We start from the raw sequence: 20,685 nt of genomic DNA, 5'->3' as shown, positions 1-20,685 counted from the left end.
CTCCACACAGACCTTAACACTTTACTTAGTCTCTCCATAACTAGCCAATTCTTGAGCTCCACTTCTGTGCTTCGAACTGTGATCAACTGGGCTGTGGGGCAGTCAGGAAGAGGAAGCACAGCCCTGTCCTGAAGAAGAGGGACTCAGAGGAAGAGGAGACAGGCCCTGCCCTCAGGCTGCTCACAGTCAAGGAGAATCAGAGGCATGTCAGGCCTGAGACTGGCCCTCAAGTATCACACAGTCTTTTGAGAGCTATTGATGGCAGTCATGTAGACCTTGCTCATAATGAATTCATCATATGGCTTGAGAGTTAAGGATTACATGTGGAAAAATTTGAAACAATATTCAAAATACATATGCCCAAAGTTCTGAGAGGGCAAAATTCTCCCACTTTTGTCTTTGAGTACTTGGCAATTAGCATGTGTCTAGCATTAGATGGAAGGCACGGGAGAGCATTGCTTTTTTTTTTTTTTTTGCTTTTTATGCTTATTAAACTAAATTGTGTGGTATCAACTAAAGGTTATAGGAGATGGGGTTTGACTGACAGCTGCTTTGAGAACAGCTGGTTTTTAAATGATTGATCAATTAAACCTTGAGTGTAGTTGACTGGGGATGGTGCCACCTAACTGAGCATCTCTGGAAAGACCATTAGACCAAAAGAGAAGCAGGAAGCCCTTCACTGTCAATGCTCAGGCCTTCCCCATCATGGTTTCTGAGCTGAGTGGGATCAGCTATGAATGGGTTCCTAAATAGAACAGGTCCCTTGACTCCCAATCTAGTGATCGTGTGGAGATTGGGGGCCTTTATCTATGCTTTCTCTAGAAAACCTCCTCAGGATGAGTCAGTTCCAGGAAACCCAAAGAATCAGAAAGCCACCCTTCTTTTTCCACCTCCCTAGCACTTTACTTCTTCAGGACCCACCTCCAGGTAGATGAGTCCCCTCTCTGTCTGCTGCACATTCCAGGCTCATTTCCTACCTCTGGGCCTTAGCTCATGCTGTTCCCTACCTCTTATGATTATTCTTCCATGTTTACCTTTTCATGTTTCTTTTGAGTCTTGAGTTTGAATGTCAAATTTTCCATTCAGCTCTGGTCTTTTCATCAGGAATGCTTGAAAGTTCCCTATTTCATTAAATATCCATTTTTGACCCTGAAGGATTATACTTAATATTTCTGGGTAGGTTATCCTTGGTTGTTATCCTAGCTCCTTTGCCTTCTGGAATATCATATTTTAAGCCCTCTGATCCCTTAAAACGGAAGCTGCTAAATCTTGTGTGATCCTGACTGTGGCTCCACAATATTTGAATTGTTTCTTTCTGGATGCTTAAAACATTTTCTCCTTGATCTGGAATTTGACTATAATTTTTTAGGGATTTTCACTTTGTGATCTCTTTCAGGAGGTGATAGGTGGACTCTTTCAATTTGTATTTTATCATCTGCATTTAAAATACTGGGGCAGTTTTCCTTAATGATTTCTTGAAATATGATATGTAGGCTTTTTTTTTATCATGACTTTCAGGTAGTCCAAAAATTCTTAAATTATTTCTCCTTAATCTATTTTCTAAGTCAGTTGTTTTTCCAATCAGATACTTCACATTTTCTATTTTTCACTATCTTGAATTTGTTTTATCATTTCTTGATGTCTCATAAAGTTATTAACTTCCACTTGCCCAATTCTAATTTTTTTAGGAATTATTTTCTTCAGTGAGCTTTTGTACCTCTTTTTCCATTTGCCCAATTCTGCTTTTTAAGGTGTTATTTTCTTCATTTTTAGGGGGGCTCTTTTACCAGACTGTTAATTCTCTTTTCATAATTTTCTTGCATCACTCTCATTTCTTTTGCCAAATGTTCTTGTACTACTCTTATCTTTTTCTTTAACTCTTCCAGGATTAGGATTTTGTTAGGATTCATTCCAGTTGTGTTTTTTCTTGAGGCTTTGTAACTTTTTTCACATTGTTGTCTTTTTCTGAGCTTATATCTTGGTCCTCCCTGCCCCTATAGTAGCTTTCTATGGATAAGTTCTTTTTTGTTACTTGCTCATTTTTTTTAGCCTATTTTTTGTTTTTTACTTTATTTTAAAGTTGGCCTCTTCTCACATGGGTGTGGAGAGACACTGTCCCAAACTTCTGGATTTTTTGTCCTGCTGTTTTCAGAGCTAGTTCTGGGAGTCTGCAAATTTTTGGTGCTTCCAAAATGGTGTGACTTGTAGAGACATGTGGTCACTGCTCTCCCAGTCCATGCTCTGGTCTTTACCCAAGAGGGCCCCTGCTCCCCTGCAGCTTCAAGCACTAACGTTCCTCTTGGCCTTAGAACTGTGACCAGGTTCCCTGACCCCTTGTGACTGATCACTAGCACTCCTCTCCACCCTGGAACCATGACCCAGAACTGATTCTCAGCAATAGAGTTGCCAATCAGCACCAGCTGCACCCAATGCCAGTACAGGGTCCCCTGTAAATTTTTCTGACCAGTTATCCCACCTCCTAACCATTTCTGAGAGTTCTGGAACCTGCTACTGACACCATCACCCTTGCTACCACCACTGGCATGACCACTTCCAAGGCCCACTGCTACTGCTGCTGCTGCTGTATGTGCTCTGGGACAACACCCACCACAGAGTTGCAGACCTCTCTTGCCAACCCCCTAAGCTGTCTTCTGTTGGAAAAACATCTCCCTCTGATCTTTTCTTGGCTCTGCCACTCCAGAATTTGATTTGAGGAGTTACTTTAAAGTTGTTTTGAGGGGAATGTTAGGAGAGTTTAGCCAGGTTGCTGCTGCCTACACTCTGCCATCTTGGCTCCACACCGATAGTCATAGATTTAAGGAATATCAGAGCTGGAAAGAACCTTACAAATAGTCTGCTTCTCTCCTTTATTGCACAGGGGAGAAACTGAAGTCTGGAAAGTGAAAGGCACTTGCACAATTATAGAAGTAAAGAGTGAAGGGTCAGAACTAGACCCCAGGCCAGGGCTCTATCCTATTAACTAACTGGACATAGAAAGGTCCAATAGATGGTACGTGAGAAAAAAGATGTGTAGAAGCTGAAGAGAGAAGACAAGGCAAACAGTGTTATGAGATGACAGTTTTCAATCTGGAAGGGACCTTAGAAGTCATCTAGTACAAACCTCTTATTTTACAGATTAAGAAACTAAGAACCAGAGTGGTTAAATGCCTTGCCCAATACCATACAAATAGTGGTAGAATTCAGACTTGAACCCAGATCTTCTATCAAGTCTAACACACTTTCCATTGCCTCCACGCAGTTCTGAGGGAGCAGATGTATAGTGGTACTATAAAAATTGACCCATTCTGCATATACACATACACAGCTAGGCTTCAGGTTTTTGCCCACGTGTCAGCTCCAAATAGTGCTGACCATGCTTTGAGCTGGGTGGTGATGAGACTAGCCAGCTGCTTGGCCTGGTGCCTTTTTCCATGGTTATCTATGGCCTTCCTCGGAACATTTTCAGCTGTTTCTGAAATTGGAGATGCCAGAAGTGGGGTGTGTTTGAAGGGAGATGTGGGCTTCCAAAAATCCAGAGTGGTCCCTGGATGTGTTCTTAGGGCTAGGACGTGCCCTAGGGGAAGAAATCTTGAATTTCCTACTGTCACAGAGGCTTCCAGGGGGTTAGGGTGGGCAGCTGTCTTCAGGTTAAACTTTTTAAAAGGGAGGAGGGGGTACAGTTACTCTTTTAGGCTTGGGTAAGAAGCTGACTTCTAGAAATGACAGCTGACTTTTAAACAGTGTGTACCGAGGTCCTACTATATTCCCAGCCTTGTTCAAGTCTCCTTGCAGGAGACCCGAGAAAAATAAAACCTGATCCCTACCTGAAGTAGCTCTGAGTCCAAGTGTGTGGGGAGGTGTGGGAGGAGGGTGGGAGAATGATGGGGAAAAGACTCATCCCCATGAAACACTCTGAGAACTCTAGGAGGCAGGGTGTCATTGAATTATGTTGCAGGCTAGAAATGCTATGAAATAAATACCAGAGAAAAAAGATATCAATGAAGGATGTCATAGGCTTCATGGAACAAGTGGGACTTGTACTTCGCCTTGAAAAGCTTGGTCTGGAGGAAATAGTACTAGATTTATAGTATTAGGTCTGAGTTCATGTCCCAAGCCTACCACTTAGCAGCCATGGGAAAGTGATTGTACCTCTCTGAGCCTCAGTTTCTTTATCTGTAAGATGGAATAATCATACTTTTTTTTCCTCCTTCTTGCAAATTAATTGTTTTATTTTGCCTAGATTCAGATAACTGAAGTTACCAAGGTCACACAAGTACCAAAAACCAGAATATAACAGAGTAAGGATTTGAATTCAGGTCCTTTGACCCCAAATTCATCATTCTGCAGCATCAGTTGCTTACATGAGGTAGTCCTAATGGGGTGTGAGGCCATACTCTTTAGTGATGACAATCTGGGTTTTTTTTTCACTTAATAGTATTTTATTTTTTTCCAATTAAATGCAAAGATAGTTTTCAACATTCATTTTTTTCACAAAATTTTGAGTTCCAAATTTTTCTCCTAATCTTCCTTCTCTCCCCCCTCTCCAAGACAACAAGTAGTCTAATATAGGTTATACATGTATAATCTTGTTAAACATATTTCCACATTAGCCATATTGTGAAGGAAGAATCAGGACAAAAGGCAAAAACCGTGATGAGGAAAAAAAATAAGAAACAAAAAAGTGAAAATAGTATGCTTTGATTTGCATTCAGATTTTGTAGTTCCTTCTCTGGATGTGGATAGCATTTTCCACCACGAGTCTTTTGGAATTGTCTTGGATCAGGGTATTGCTGAGAAGAGCTAAGTCTGTCATCATTGATCGACACACAATGTTGCTGTTACTGTGTACAATGTTCTCCTGGTTCTACTCACTTCACTCAGGATCGGTTTATGTTAGTCTTTCCAGGTTTTTCTGAGAGCATCCTGCTTGCCATTTCTTATAGTACAATTGTATTCCATTACATTAATATGCTATAACTTGTTCAGCCATTCCCCAATTGATGGACATTCCCATAATTTCTAATTTTTTGTCACCATAAAAAGAACTGCTATAAATATTTTTGTACATGTGGGTCCTTTCCCCTTTTTTCATGATCTCTTTGGTATATAGACCTAGTAGTGGTATTGCTGGATCAAAGGGTATGCACAGTATGCACAGCCCTTTGGGTATAGTTCCAAATTGCTCTCCAGAATGATTGGATCAGCTCACAACTCCACCAACAATACATTAGTGTTCCAACTTTCCCACATCTTCTCTAACATTTATCATTTTCTTTGTTTGTCAGCAATAATACTTTCTTTAGTCACACCACAGGGTTGTTAAGATGAAAGCATTTTTTAGAACTTATAAAGCATTATCAAGCTATTTTTATTTAAGAAGTTAGTGAGCTTTGTGGCACATGTCTGGAATCTTTTCTTCTAGGGGAGACTGAGGATGGTGAATAGTTTGAGCCTGGAAGTTCTAAGCTGCTGTTGAGCTAAAGCCAATCTGGTGACCACACTAAGTCCAGCATCAGTCGCAGGTGCAGGGACCATCAGGTTGCCAAGGAGTGGGGTAAATTGTCCAGGTTGTAAATGGAGTGGTTCAGAACTTCCATGCTGATCAGTAGTAGGACTCAGTCGGTGAGCAGCCTCTGAACTTCCAGCCTGAATGAGAGGAGATCCAGTAAAAAAATACAGAAATTACAATAGGAACCAAATGATAGGAACAACATTAAAAAGGGCTGAAAGATAAGGAAAATCACAGTATGTTTGGGGAGAGTTAGGGAACGGAGAGTAGAGGATGTATGTAGAAGGACAGATCATCACATTTGGTGACCAGGGTGAGGCCAAATGTTAATGGCCTTGAATGCCAAGCAAGAGGCACATTTTGATGTGGCATTTTGTAGGGAGTCATTGGAAGTTTAAAATAACAGGGCAGCACTATACACTGGAGAGAGCCATGAAAGGAGAGACAAGATGTCTAGGTTCTAATGTTGTCTCTACTGAATACTAGCTATGGGACTTTGAATAAATTACTTTCCCTTTCTGGGCCTCATTTTCCTTCTCAATAAATGATGAGAGGAGGACAACTGCATGAAATGATCTCTAAGATTTTTTTCTAAATCCGACGTGTTAACTTAAAAAAACCTGAAAAATGTTTTTTTGTTTTTCCCTACAGAACCCTGTGAGGTGGATGATTCAAGAAATGTTAATACCCTCATTGTACACAAAGGGAAAAATGAGGCACGGAGCTGGAAAGTGATTTATCCACTGTCATATAATTAATAAGCATCAGAGTTTGAACTCCAATACAGTTCTTGATGATTCATATTATAGAAAGAGCTAAAAAGACAGTAGATGTTTTTCACTTAAATTTGAATAGTGTCTCATTCGGATGAAGGTAAACATGGGCAGGCCCAACTGGTACAATTCCATATACACACATATTGCATATATATGTACATATATGGTATCTATATTTATACATGTATTATATACACATATACATATGCACACATGTATATATGTGTATGTGTGTGCATATATGTGTATGCACATATATAATATATACTCAAATGTATGCATACCTACATATATTGATTGATATATATGCAGATATATTTGCATGCATGCATATATACATGTATATGTAGCAATATAGAACTGCTTCTGGGCCTGTGGTGATTAGAGTGTTCCCCCTCTCCCTCTAAAGTGACCCCTTGTGTGAGAACCTCCGGAGGAGCCACTCTTCTAAAGAGAGGTCTGGCTCAGTAGGTAGAGTGCTGGGCCCAGAGTTGGGAAGACCATGAGTTCAAATCTGGCCTCAGATACTTACTAGCTGTGTGACTCTTGGCAAATTAATTCACCTCTGTTTGTCTTAGTTTCCTTATCTATAAAATGGGAAAATAATAGCACAGCACATGCTTCTCGGGGTTATGGTGAGGAACAAATGAGATAATAATTGTGACGCACTTAGCTCAGAGCCTAGCACATAGTTAAATGCTATACAAATCTTAGCCATTTATCATTATTATTGCTATTTTCTCAAACTTTCTGATTCTTTATACCTTCATCCCAGGGCCTTAGGGAGAATTACTTAAAGGTTAATTTTGGTTCATATCTAGGATCTTCCTCCTAAAGAGTACAAACGTACTAAATGTACAATGTAGATCAGGTATAGGACAGCTACTTATTTCTTCCAAAGGAAAAAAAAATGCTGAAAACATTTAAGACTCACAAATGTATGCTGACAAAGACATAAATATTATTTTTATTCCTTTTATGCTATCCTGGGAGACTGACACTTAGGACATTGGAACAAATTATTTTGTGTGACTGTTGAGTTGAGATTTTACCTTTACTTTACTGCTTGAATAGCTCCCTCAAGGAAAACATCTTTTGGGAAACCTAGCTAAGGGTTGGACTCTTCCCCCATTCAGTGGTGATGTTCTTTGGGAAGCAATGCAATTGCTATTGAAGGTTTCTGCATCCTATGTTGAAACCAGCATAAACTGAAGAACCTGTTCTCCAAAAGTCTCTCTCTTAGAATTGACATTTAAGAAAATACGCTGAGAGAAAGAAAGACAAAATAGAAGAGGGAACCATGGGCCCAAGACCTGGGCTCAGGTTTGCCTTGGTAGTATATATGTGTGAAAACACCATAACTGTAAGAGGTAGTCCCAAGACATTTTCCATGCCACATGTTCCATAGAGAGGCCAAGAAGAGAGAGCACCAGAGGGCAGAGTCACTCTTTCTAAGGTCTGCTGAGCAGGATGGCTCTTCCTGCTTCAGTGGCTAATCCTTTTTAATGTGGCCCCCTTCCAGTACTTCTGTTGTGGGAGCCAAGGGATTGTTAAGTCATCCCAAAATGCCAAATCTTTCAGTTCTGAGCCAGAGGCAAACATGGCTCAATCAGGCAAATGAGTCATTTTAAGGAAGAATTCTGGAGGGTCCTATATAAAAAATTATTTTGATGATCTATTATTGTATTTGTTTTATGTGACCTAATCAATTAAAAACCCAGAGTACAGCTTCAATTGGTAGAAAAGACTGTGGGGTTCTCTCATTCCCTTGTTCTCTACCAGTCCTCCACATTAATACCATACATTTCTTCTTTCAGCCAACTTGAAATCCACCCTGATCAGTCTTACCAGTTTCATCTCCTTTTGCTGGCATTTAATTTTCACTGGTGATGAAGATCCTCTAGGTTCTGAGAGGCTCTGACCTTGCTGTATACAGTGATTAAGAAGGAAAGGCCTAGAATAATAATTAAAATGATGCTCTGGGGATCAGAATGAGGAAGAAAATTAGCTCCTTGTAGAAGCCTGGAGGAGAAAACAAACAAACACCAAACAAACACCAAACAAAATTTATTCACCAGATAAGTACAATGCCACTCCATTCCTTCTTATATACTTTGTGAATCACCTCTTCCAGTGATTCATTGGGGCAAGACACCCCTCCTCTCTGGGACTCATTTTTTCTCATTTGTGAAGTGGAAATAACATCCTCTGTCCTTCCTATCTCACAGAGGTATTGTGAGACTCAGATGAGATAATGGATGTGAATTCCCCTTATAAAGCACTGTAGTTTAATACTTCAACAAACTCTGATTTCATTGTGGATTTACTCTCTTCCCCAATGCAGTCAGAAACCTCTGCTATTGCTTAGTAGCTGATCTTTGTGAATTATGGTACCTAAATTCATCACCCTGCAAGCCACCTGGTGATAAGCCTCCCTAAACTTAGCTGGGCTGGTTCTGACAACAGATATTCAGTCCACCACCCAGTTCATACTTGAGGCCCTTAAATTTGTTAGGACACGACATGGCTTGAATCCCATAGATTCTGGGCTAACATTTGAGAAGTCTTGGTCTCCCTACACCATGATAAGTCATTGGAATCAGATTTGGGTGAAAGTTTTGCACCTTCTTGTCCTCCTTCTCCATTTCCATTTTTCTCTTCTCCATTCTTTCCTGTTTCTCTTTCTCCCTCCTCACAGCCCACAGTTAAGTCATTGCATCTGTAACAGCCCACACATAATCAATATTGGTTGTCCAATGTTCAGAATTTGTACTGGTTGTCCCCTGTTTCTTTCTAGATCTTGTCAGGCATTATTTTGTTTTGTTTTGTTTTGTTTTCCAAAGCATTTACAGATTCATCAGCTTGGAGAATGTTGGTGAGAGAAGGGACCTTAGAATACAAGGTTTAAAGATAGAAGAAATGATGGGTCAGTCAATACATAATGATTAAGGATCTACCATGTGCCAGGCACTGTGTAAAGCACTGCAGATACAAATAAGAAAAAGAAAGGCTCTGCCCTCAAGGAGCTTACAGTCTAGTGGGGGAGACAAGGCATGAAAACAAGCTAATAAATGAGGGGAAAGGAGGCCAGGGAAGAAGGGACCTTGCGCAAAGGCAAAATGGAGTCCAGTCCAGCAAATACGGCTGATATTGAGATCAGCTGGTACAATGCCCACATTTCTCTAATGTTTAAGCTGAGGCCAAGAAATCAGAAGGCATTATGTATAGTTTATTGTGGCAGGACTGGAAATAGAACCCAGCTCTCCCACTGGAATCCATTCCTCTGTACTCTGCTCAGTGTTGCCATGAGAAGTCCATGACTCAAGTTCTTCCAAGATTTTTGCAGGCTTCCTTATGCTTCTGAAATTAAAACTGACACAGTTAGCAAACGTATGTTTTTTTATTTTTGAATATTTTCAAATGTATATTTAAATAATTAATTGATGTGGTCCTCATGCTGAATCAAGTCTTCTCATTTCCCAGGTTAAACACTTCTCATCCATTCAAACTGTCCTCATGTGACTACAAAGTTTTGAGACCCTTTCCCATATTGGTTCAAGTACTCACCACTGAAGTCACACTAGTTTGCCATCTTCCTTCCTAAAATGTGACTCAGAACTTGAACACAACTTTTCTCATTCTGGACAACAAGCTTCTATTAATGCAGCCTCTGTTGTATTAGGTTTTTGGTGCACCATGTCCCACTTGCAGCTCCCACTATATTTGCAGTCATCTTCAGTTGCTGATGATGTGTTATATGGTAGCTTAGTAATGGTACTGATTTTTCTAACCAATTTCCTGCAATGGACATATTCCAATAGTGTTGTTTCTTCCCTCCATTCCTTCTTTTCTCCTTTCCTTCATTGCTGCTTCCTTTCCTCCCTCCCCTACATAGGACTCTTTGGATTACAATCTGGGGTGGTCAGTGGGGGGCAGGTTGTACAAAATAAGAGAAGCAGTTCCAGCTCACAGACTGGATGGAGAGACAAGCCTCACACATAGAAGATAGCTGAAACCAGGCATAGCAAAGATGGCAGAGTAGAAGGACATAGCTGTACATCCTATCTCTCTCCCACAATTACTCCAGTGAAGATATAGGAAGAGCCCTGGACTGAATAGTGATTGAAAAATACAAAAAAAGGAAACCACACTGGGCCATCTTTCTGGTCCAAGATCAGGAACTCGGTTTATAGGCAAGTGATGGGGATAGGGACTATGGAGCAGGGGTATTTTACCTGATGTATTGGAATGGCAATGTTCTTTTTTAATAAATTGATTTCATCCACTCTGAGCTAGAGCTATAGGCCTGTGTATTGTTCCAGTGGTCCTTGGTCACAGGCTCTGTACTGTCAGACTGCATCATTCGTAGCTGCCAAACATTGTTTAGCAAGCATAGCAATTGCCATGGAAAAATTTCCTGAGCTATGCACCTCAACCTCTCTGGTCTAGTCTCCTACCATGGCAACCACACTGGCATACTCAGGATGGCTGCTAGGGCAGGTTCTTTTATCTGATTTACTAGGAAAGCAAGTTAAAATGGGGTCAATGATCTTTAATTAAACAGAAAAAAATCAGAGAAGAGAAATAAAGACCAACAGACAGGGCTCTACTGCCTGAATGAAAGCTTTACATCCACCACTGAATCAAGAGAGCCTTTACCTCTGAGCAGTCAGGGAGCTCTGAACATAAGGCCACTCAGAGTCTCGACCAGGGAATCACAACATCTTTCTCATAGGTGAGCCCTTAAAGCAAAAACCAACCTCTCAGAATATAGACTCTTTCAGCTAATAGGTTCAGTTCCTAAATAGAAATTAACAAAAGGTGTGTAAGCCTTCCTGCAAGCAAGCAAGCGTCCTTTAATGGGCTGGCTCCACATGAGACCTATTGATGGGTGGGGAAGATCTTATTCCCCATTAACCTTACATCGCTTCATCTGTAAAAAGAGGCTGGTGTGGACTAAGAGCCCTACAAGGTTTCTTCTATGATCTTGTCCATTAACTCACCTGATCCTCACAACAGACCCCTTGAGGTAGATATTGTTTTCCCCATTTCATAGGTGAGGTGACTGAGTTTCAAAGAGGTAGTTATTTTCCCAATATCACATGGCTGCTATGTGGCAGAAATGAGGCTCAAATTTGGGTTGTGTCACTCTTATCTTTTGAATGCACTAAACCTCCTCTTTAGCTGTGATATAGGTGAAAGAGGTGATATGATCTGAGAAGTATCTGAAATGTTCCCATAATATAAGAGCCTAGGATTTAGAGTTAGAGGAACAGGGTTCAAGTCCTTCCTTTGCTTCTGCTCCTGTTTGGGCCTTGGACAAATTTCTTAGTTTCTCTCAATTTTCTTAGCCATAAAATGAGGGGGTTGGACTAAGGTCCTATTTAACTCTAAGTAACTAGGATAGGATTTTATCGATATTCCCCCAGCAAGGCCATCCCAGATCCTGAAATCCCATCTTCTCAGGGGCTTTGCATTCTAAAAGCAGAGCTTGAAAAGGTTAATGCTAAATTTAATGTTTTTGTTGTTTAGTTGTATCTGACCCTACATGAACCCATGAACAAAGTCCATGGGTTTTTCTTGGCAAAGATACTGGAATGGTTTGCCTTTTCCTTCTCCAGTGTGTTTCCATTTTACAGATGAGAGACTGAGGCAAATAGGGGTTACGTGACATGTCCAGGACCACACAGCCAGTAAATGTCTGAGGTCAAATCTGAACTGAGATCTTTCTGATTCTAGACCCAGTGCTCTATCCACTGGACCACCAAAGCTGAACCCTCCAAATTTAAGGTAGTGGAGTTCTAATGAAAGAATTAAAGGCACCATGATGAAGCAGAATTGAAGGATGGGAGAGTTTTCCCATAGTTTCTCACATTCAATTCCATAGATCATATGATCTGCTACTTCATAAAATCAATCATGAGGTCAGTCAGTGACTGGAATTCTGATTTCACTGGTGTGGGGAAATCCTCAGTGAAGAAACCTTCTCTGCAACCTGTAGGCTTAGAGTGTTAGAGTGATAAGAGGTTAGGTGTCTTGCCCAGGGTCAGACAGCCAACATGATCAGAGTCAGGGCTGGAAATGAGGTCTTCTTGTCTTCAAGGCTGGCTCTGAATACACTACACCAGGATGCCTTATGATGGTAAGCATTTGTTAAGAATTTATTATATAGCTGGCTAAGTGCTGGGGATACAAAGCAAAAGCAAAGACAGTCGATGCTCTTAAGTTTATATGCTAATGGATTGTAGGCTTTTGAGCTGGAAGGGACATCGGAAATCATCTAGTTTAATTGTCTCATGTCATAGATGAGCAGATTGACCCAGAGAAATTAAGTGGCTCACCCAAAGTCACAGAAGTATTGGCTAGCAGAACTAAGACTCAAACCAAGGTCCTCTGATGTGAAATCTAGATTGTTTTCCCCAATAACAATAGTAACTAACATTTATATAGCACTTACTGTATGCCAGACACTGAGCTAAACATTTTACAATTATTGTCTCTTTTGATCCTCACAAACAACTTTGGAAGCGTTAGGAGGGGCTTATTATTCCCATTTTACAGATGATGTAACTGAGGCAAATAAAGGTTAAGTGACTTGCCCAGGTTCACATAACTAGTATCTGAAGCCAGATTTGAACTCAGGTCTTCCTGAATCTAGGTCCAGCACTCTATCTACTGTACCTCCTAGCCTCCTCTTTTAGTATATGATAGGCCCTGGCCACACAAATGGGCACCTAAGAAATGTTTGGCCTTCATTTTAGGGACATCACTTCAAAGAACAGTACTTTGTGGACAGTGACTGCCTGCCTTCTTTCAGAAGGTTCTGAATGCTGGAAGAAATGGGCTACCATTATGCTAAGCCTGTTTTCATAAATGAGTCCTATTTCATCTTTCTGCTTACTGACTCCATTGATCTTTATTTTTATGAGAGGGTGACAGCCTTCCTGGGACTCCTGTGGTCCAGTGCTACCCTCAGTCTCCTGTTGGAAGACAGCTTTATGGTTCCTGTTCATGCTGCACCAGGCCTGATCAATGGCCCCTGAGGCTCTGTGGGCCACCTTGTTGCTTTTAGCCTTGATTTGCTCATGGCCTCATTTCCAAGTATGAGCTCACAGGCTGTGGACCACACAGCCTGGAGAAACTTACTCAGATCACTGCTGTGGTTCTGCAAATGGGTAGAAAAGTAAATTTCCCCATCCCACCTAACATGTGAAATTAGTGCTCATTTCCCTTTTATGATTGCAAATGGTTTGGCAAGGGTCCAGAAGTGGTTCTTATCCCAATTAGAAGGGGCTAATTATTAATAAAAGCAGAGGAGCATCCTCTTTGCAAATGCATTCTCTCTGGGCCCCTCCATCACCCCACCCTCTCTTTCTCAGCCTGGTGGCTCCTGAACCATCAGTCCTTCAATCCTGCAATGGAAAAGTAAAAACAAAATGAGTTTAAGTACACTGTCCTTAGAGATGCATCCTGATGAGCAACTGGCCCCTTTGCCTACTGCTTGATTCCCTGGTCGACCTGCTTTCCCTGCCCAAAGGGCTTCCTGGGCTAGGAAGGCAGAATCAGACCACTTGTGGGCAATGAAACAATATTAGAAGGAGTGATGAGGGAAAGGTAGATTAGATTTCTTTTGAACTTGGAGCCTTCAAATGCAAAGAAGCTATTTATATAAAAACTTGTAGAAGCTCACAATATGCAAATAGACATCCTCTCCTCTGAAAACTCAATACAACCACAACAGACCTATTCTTTCAAATGGAAGGAAACCATAGTATAATGCAAAAGACACTGAATTTCATGGGTTTTAGATAGAAAAAACCTTAAAATGTAAAATATCAAAACAGAATGGCCTTTAGAGAGCATCTAATTCAAAGCCTTAATTTTACGGAGGAAGAGATTGAGGCTCAGAGCTGATCCAAGGCAACACAGACCAAGTGAGTGACATCAGAGCCAGAATTTGAGGTGAGGTGTCCAGGTTTTATACCCACCACTTCTACTTAACTCACTGTGTGACCTTGGAGAAGTCATTTCTAGCACCTCACCCCTTTTTAACTTGTAATCATATGGCTTTTCTCCATGTATACTGTAATTGCTATCCTTTTATTTAAATGTCTTCCCACCCCCTTTTTTAAGGCATGAGTCTTCACCCCTCCTTGAAAATCCAAATTAATTGCATCATCTTATATGTAACCTTCCCATATCCCTTTGATAAATATTGACTTTACTTCCCACACCTTGGCTTTAACGTGGTACTAAGTTATTCAGGTTAACTTGGGTACTACTGTGTTTGTGTTTATTTATATAGCTGGAGTTTATTATGTAGCTGAAACCTATGTCTATTTGTATCTTCTCTCTCTCTGTGCTGGACTGTAAGCTCTGCAAGGGCAGGGAGTGTGTCTCATCTAAACTTCACATATACCCAATACCCAACAGTGCCACACACAGGATAGGAACTTAAATAAATGTCTATTAACTTCAATTCACCTCTCTGGGCCTCTGTTTCTTAATCTATAAAGTGGGGTCAATATGTTATACATCTTACCTTGAAGTATGGTTATGAGAATCAAATGAAATAATTAAGGTGTTTCCTAGCAGAGTGCCTTCAGTCAGGACCATGGATAGGGGCAGCTTCCAAATAATGCAACAACCTATTTAATCTGATGTACCAACCTCTACCCCTTTCATATCCAGGCATATGATGCACTTAATTAAATAGCCTTTGCCCCTCTCCTCTTATCCTTACTAAATGGGGTAGTTTTATTTCAGTGGCCTCAATTCAAGGGCATAGTCAAGGTTAATAAAAGTTTAACTGGATTAGATAAAAATGTAATAAAATACAAGTGACAGACATGTGACACTCAGAAGCTGCAAACATCTCAGTTTCCCCCACTCTATGGAGTTGAAGCCCATTCTCATTGCTTCATGCTATGTGGTGAAGCCAACAATTCACAAGGTGAATGTAAACTTTCAGACTCCCTCACTCGTACCCTCTTCTGTGGAAAACAGCAGTGTTTGCATCACAACCATAGCACAATCTGGGAAGTAGAATTCTCCCTTAGGTTCAAAGGGCCACAGAAAATTTGATCCTGTGCCTGATGGCTCATTGTGCTGCTTCCTCAGCCATTCAGTTGAACAGCAGCTTGCTCATCCTGTGGGAACCAAGGCTGTTCATGTCATGGTCCAATTAATGCTCACTCATACCTACAAGTGCAGGAGGGTTTACTCACTGCTCTATCCCAGCTCCAAAGGAAATATAGTGCCCATGGCAGTGACTTTATCTCTGTATTCACATTTATTCTTGCTCTTTCCCTCCCTTCTCTTTCCTTCTTTTGGACTGGGTCTTCCTATTTTGCCGAGGCTGGAAGTGGAGTGGCCACTTATGGTCACTTGGTGGCTACTGCTGATTGATAAGGGAGCTTCAACTTGCACCATTTCTTACCTGGACCAGTTCACCCTCTTTTGACAACATGGTCTCCTCCCCACCCTTTCTCCCAGGGGCTCACCATATTAGTGACAGATTTAGTGAAGAAACTTAATTGGTTTTAGTCCTTCTACACTCCTGATCTCAAGCAATCAATCTGCTTCAATCCTGGATGCTAATTATGTACCCACTTCCCCCTGAAATAGACCCTGGGAAGTCACTTTTAAGACTTTCATCTTCTTTTGTCCCAAAGTCCTTTAGAAGATATAGCCTATGGAGAAAAACATGAATTCTTCAAACATAGAAAATACTTCACAAATTGCAAAGCATACCATAAATATCACTATTGATTATAAGTATTGATCTTCACCTTTGAACACCTGCAGTATACATGATCTGTTCTATCCTATTTTGGCTATTCTGAGTATAGGAATACACAAAGTTGATTGAAGACAATGATACATAGATGCTTCAGGACCATGGACTCTAGATGGAGAGGAATCTTAGAGATCATCTTGTCCAGTCCCTTCACTTTACAAGGGAGTATGCTGAGGCTCAGAATGGGGAAAGAGACTTACCTAAAGTCACACAGTGATACAGTGGCAGACCCCATTCTAGATCCCAAATGCCTTGGTTCTTAGCTCAGGGTTCTTTCTTTAGAGGTTGATGCCGGCATCCCCTAAAATTCAGAAACAAGCTCGAAATTAAAGCATTAATCATGTGCAATCTTATTATGTGAGAGCGACACAAAGTAGCATAATTGGCTGATATGCTCTATTAGCCCCGGGAATTGATAATTAAATTGCTCGGACAGGCAACTGAACAAACAAACGCAGCGTGTAGCCAAAAAGGAAGAGCATTTCGCCTATTCACAATCATAATCGGATCATTTTGGGGGGGAATTCTGGGGATAAACCACAGAAAGGAAATGTCAGTTTAATCTACATAAATTAAAGTACATTTACATAAATTAGATATGGTGTTTAGGATCAAGGCAGGACTTTGAACTTGGAAAAGAACTCAGAGAGTTTGAAATTTGGCAGACGTCCATTTACAAGAGATAGACTTGGATGTAGACTCCACTAGACTGGTTCTTTCTGTGCACAGACAATTCTTTGGTGTCAGAAGCCCTAGGTTCAAAGCCCAGCTCTGCCACTGAATTATCTGCATGATCTTGAGCAAGTCACTTAACCTTTAGCCCTTTATTTCTCCATCTGTCAAATGAGGAGGTTGAACCAGATGATTTTTAAGGTCCTTTCCACCTCTAAGTGTGTGGTCCCATGCTGTGATTGAGAGATAGAAGAAGGCCAGCTGCTCTGTAGGCAATATTGTGCTTCGGTCAGCTCCTACTGGTTCCCAAAAGCCAGTTGTTAAACTTTCAGTATGAGCATTTACACCTCTGAAATTGGCAAATTCTACTCAATCAGTGTTCCAGTTATTATTCTTTAAATTTTCTAGACTTAAGAAAGCAATGGAGAAATGTTAAAAATGCAGGCCTAACTTAAAAGTACTATGGCTATATGCATGTAAATACATATGTATTTTGAAAGTCGGTTGTTAAACATTTACAACAAGACTCTGTCTGTGGGGAACCTCTCTCTCTCACAGTAGTGGGAATGGAAGGTGTCATTCACTGACCAAACAGAATGGTCTGTTTTCCTCAGGAAAAGAGATAGAATCATAGATTCTCAGAGTTCAAAGAGACCTACCTCAGAGATCATCTATTCCAAACAATATCTGAGTAGTTATTCTCTCCATAATGGAACTTATTGCTTATAAGGATGGTCCATTTCCCTTTCAGATAGTTCTTATGTTAAGTTCTTCCCTGTACTAAATTGAAATTTGCTTCCCTATCATTTCTGCCCATCACTCCTAATTCTGCCAAGCTCAGTGATATCTCCAAGAAACTTTCCTTGATTTGATTCACTGGTGCTTAGCATATTGCTTACACATAGTAGGTGCTTAATAAATGCTAATTGATTGATTTGTTCAGTGATTAATAGCCTTCCTTCCTAGATCTCACTTGGCATTGTTGTGCAATTCTCTAACATGCTCATTGATGAAATACTGCATATTATAGTTATCTGTGTTTGTAATTAATCTTCCTACTATATTCAGTTCTGTGAGTAAAAGGACCATATTTTATCTAATCTTAATCTCTCTCCCACTTTCCAGTACAATGTTCTGAGCACAGAAGGCACTTAAAAATGTTGTTTTTGTTGTATGTACCTTATAATTGGCAGACCTGGATCTTGAACCCAGACTCTGCACCCATATCCAGTAATCTTTCTACTATAGCACCCTGTGTGGTCTACCCACAGTCACATCAGTTACAGGTGAGGCCTGACAAAGTCAGGGCCCACATTAGCTTCTGTCTTCCTGGATTGTGTCTATGCATTGGTTACTGGAACCAGAGAGGAGTGACCTCAATTTACTAATGTCAGGTCAGGTCTAAGATTGTAGCACTCAAGAGAGGAAGCCAGTTGGGGCTGGTTGGATTGAGGCTTCATAGTTTTAAAGGTGCCAATGAAATAGCATGGAGGTTACAGTGAGCATGGTATGAAGAGAGGGCACCGTAACTCACCTGGCTGACAGGGAGGATACCTATTGGGGAGAAAAGGTAGTTTTATCGGTTCTGATGTGGTTGGATTGTAGATGGCACTGAAGGTCCAACAGAAGAGTCAGGTTCTGAAGACCTGGATAATGTGGACTCATCATTGGTTTCTTAAGTGATATGATCAGAATTGGGCATTAGGAAGATGAATCAAAGGTCTGCACTGGGTGAGTGGAAGGGGAAGGGCTGCTGCATAGGACAAAGGCTCCTTGGAGCACAGAGTAAAGGAGAGTGGGGAGGGATCAGTGTACTTGGAAGAGAAGGTTAATTCTCAGTATCACTCAGAGAATCCAATCACTTCCCAGTAGGAAGAGAGAAAGAGAGAGAGAAGGGGAGGAGGAGGAGGAGAAGGAGGAGGAGGAGGAGGAGGAGTAGGAGGAGGAGGAGGAGGAGGAGGAGGAGGAGGAGGAGGAGGAAGAGGAGGAGGAGGAGGAGAAGAAGAAGAAGAAGAAGAAGAAGAAGAAGAAGAAGAAGAAGAAGAAGAAGAAGAAGAAGAAGAAGAAGAAGAAGAAGAAGGAACGGGAGGGGAGGGGAAGGGCAGGGAGGGGAGGGGAAGGTGAGGGGGGAGAAGAGGAAAGGAGGGGGAGGAGAGGAGGGGAGAGGAAAAGAGAAGAGAAGAGAACAGAACAGAACAGAAGAGAGTAGAGCAAAGGAGGGAAGGGAGAGACAGAGGGGGAAGGAGAGAAAAGAAAGGGAACAGAGGGAGAGAGGAAAAGAGGGACAGAAAGGGAGAGTGTCCAGCCATATTTCCCGTTCCTGCTCCTCAGGGCCTCAGGAGAACATTGTGTCCTCAGCTGCCTCTGGAGAGGCCCCAGAAGGCTGGGCTTAGCTCTGCCTCCTGCCTCTGCAGGCCTTGGACAGCTTTGTGCCATCTGTTCTGGTCATGGGGAAAGAGGGCTCCAGTTGTTTCTCTGTCTTCATGTCAGGCTCTGCTGCCTTTCTCAGTCCTGGGATGAGGGTTTGGAGACAGGAAAATCCCAACTGTTCCTTCCCCCTGAATCTGCCTCAAATGCCCCTGCCTGCCCATGGCCCTTGGGGACTAGGGGAAGCACTCAGTGTTGGGGACCAGGGAAGAGAGAATCCAAGCCTGCACCTTAATGGAGGAGAGCAGGATGTAATGCTTTTTCCTCTCCACAATAACTCATTCCATTGCTTTAAGAGGCAACATGGCAGAATAGTCTGTGGGTAGAGGAGTCCCGGGTTCCAATCGTCCCCTTTGACACACTTCCCACAAAATAACTCTATGAGGTAAGGGAGCATGGAATTTAGTATCACCATTTTACAGCTGAGAAAACTGAATTTCCAAGAGGTGAAGAGTTTTACTCTAGCATACACACATTCACTGCCAGATTCAGAATCTAGACCCAGCCTTGCTAGGTACAACTCTGCTGCTCTTTGCACTATACCATATCACCGTTATTGTTGTTATCATTGTGGTCCAAAATTGAGTGTGTTGGAAGTGTTAGAACATTATAACTGCAATTTAATTGATATAGGAATTTCCTGGTTAGGAAGCTTCTTTTATTTATGTATTTTTGGGGGAAGACTGGGTTTCTCCATCTCATTCAGCTTAGAACTGGCACAGGGGCTTTGACTTTTTCCTATCTGGGCCACCAAATCTCCCTCCTCTAGGTAGCCTGGTGTTCCACCATACCCACTACTCCAAGCTTATCATACTGGTGAGCCAAACCTAGTGTTAACACCTGATCAAGTTTAGCCTGCTGCAGCCCCAAACTCTAGAACTTAAGCAATCCACCAGCCTCAGCATCCACCAGCAGTAGGGAATACAGGTGTGTTCTGACATTCCTCCTACCAATGCAGATCAGTTCCCATTCTGTACTGTAACATAACTTACTTTAAGTTTCCTGGGAGCATTGAGAAGTTAAGACACTCACTTTACTCTTAGCAATAATAGTACACTTTATAAAATACTTCTAGCAACCACCCTGTAAGTTAGGTAGGACTGGGAAAAAGATTGAATCTGTTAATTCAACAGTGTAGAGAACTCCCAGAGGGGAAACATCCTCTGCAAATATAGATCAGCAAACTTGCCAAGGATCATGTCAAGAATATGGGTCACAATCAGATCTTGAACTCATGTCTTTCTGGTTTTAAGGTTGGCTGCTTTCCTATTATGACATTCTTCCTGCATTAGGGAATGGAAATGTTATTATCCTTATTTTATCAAAGAGGAAACATGCCTGGGGAGGTCAGTGATTTGCTCAAGGTCGCTAATCTAGCAAAAAGTCAGGCCAAGATTTGGACCTAGGTCTCTTGACTTGGTCTAGCAGTCCTTGCTTACTATGAAAAATAAAAAAAAAATTAAAAAACCAACCTTGTTTAATCATTCCCCCTCTTGCTGACC

Source organism: Trichosurus vulpecula, chromosome 9 (assembly GCF_011100635.1).
Source record: "Trichosurus vulpecula isolate mTriVul1 chromosome 9, mTriVul1.pri, whole genome shotgun sequence".
Taxonomy (NCBI): domain Eukaryota; kingdom Metazoa; phylum Chordata; class Mammalia; order Diprotodontia; family Phalangeridae; genus Trichosurus; species Trichosurus vulpecula.
This window is presented reverse-complemented; position numbering follows the sequence as displayed.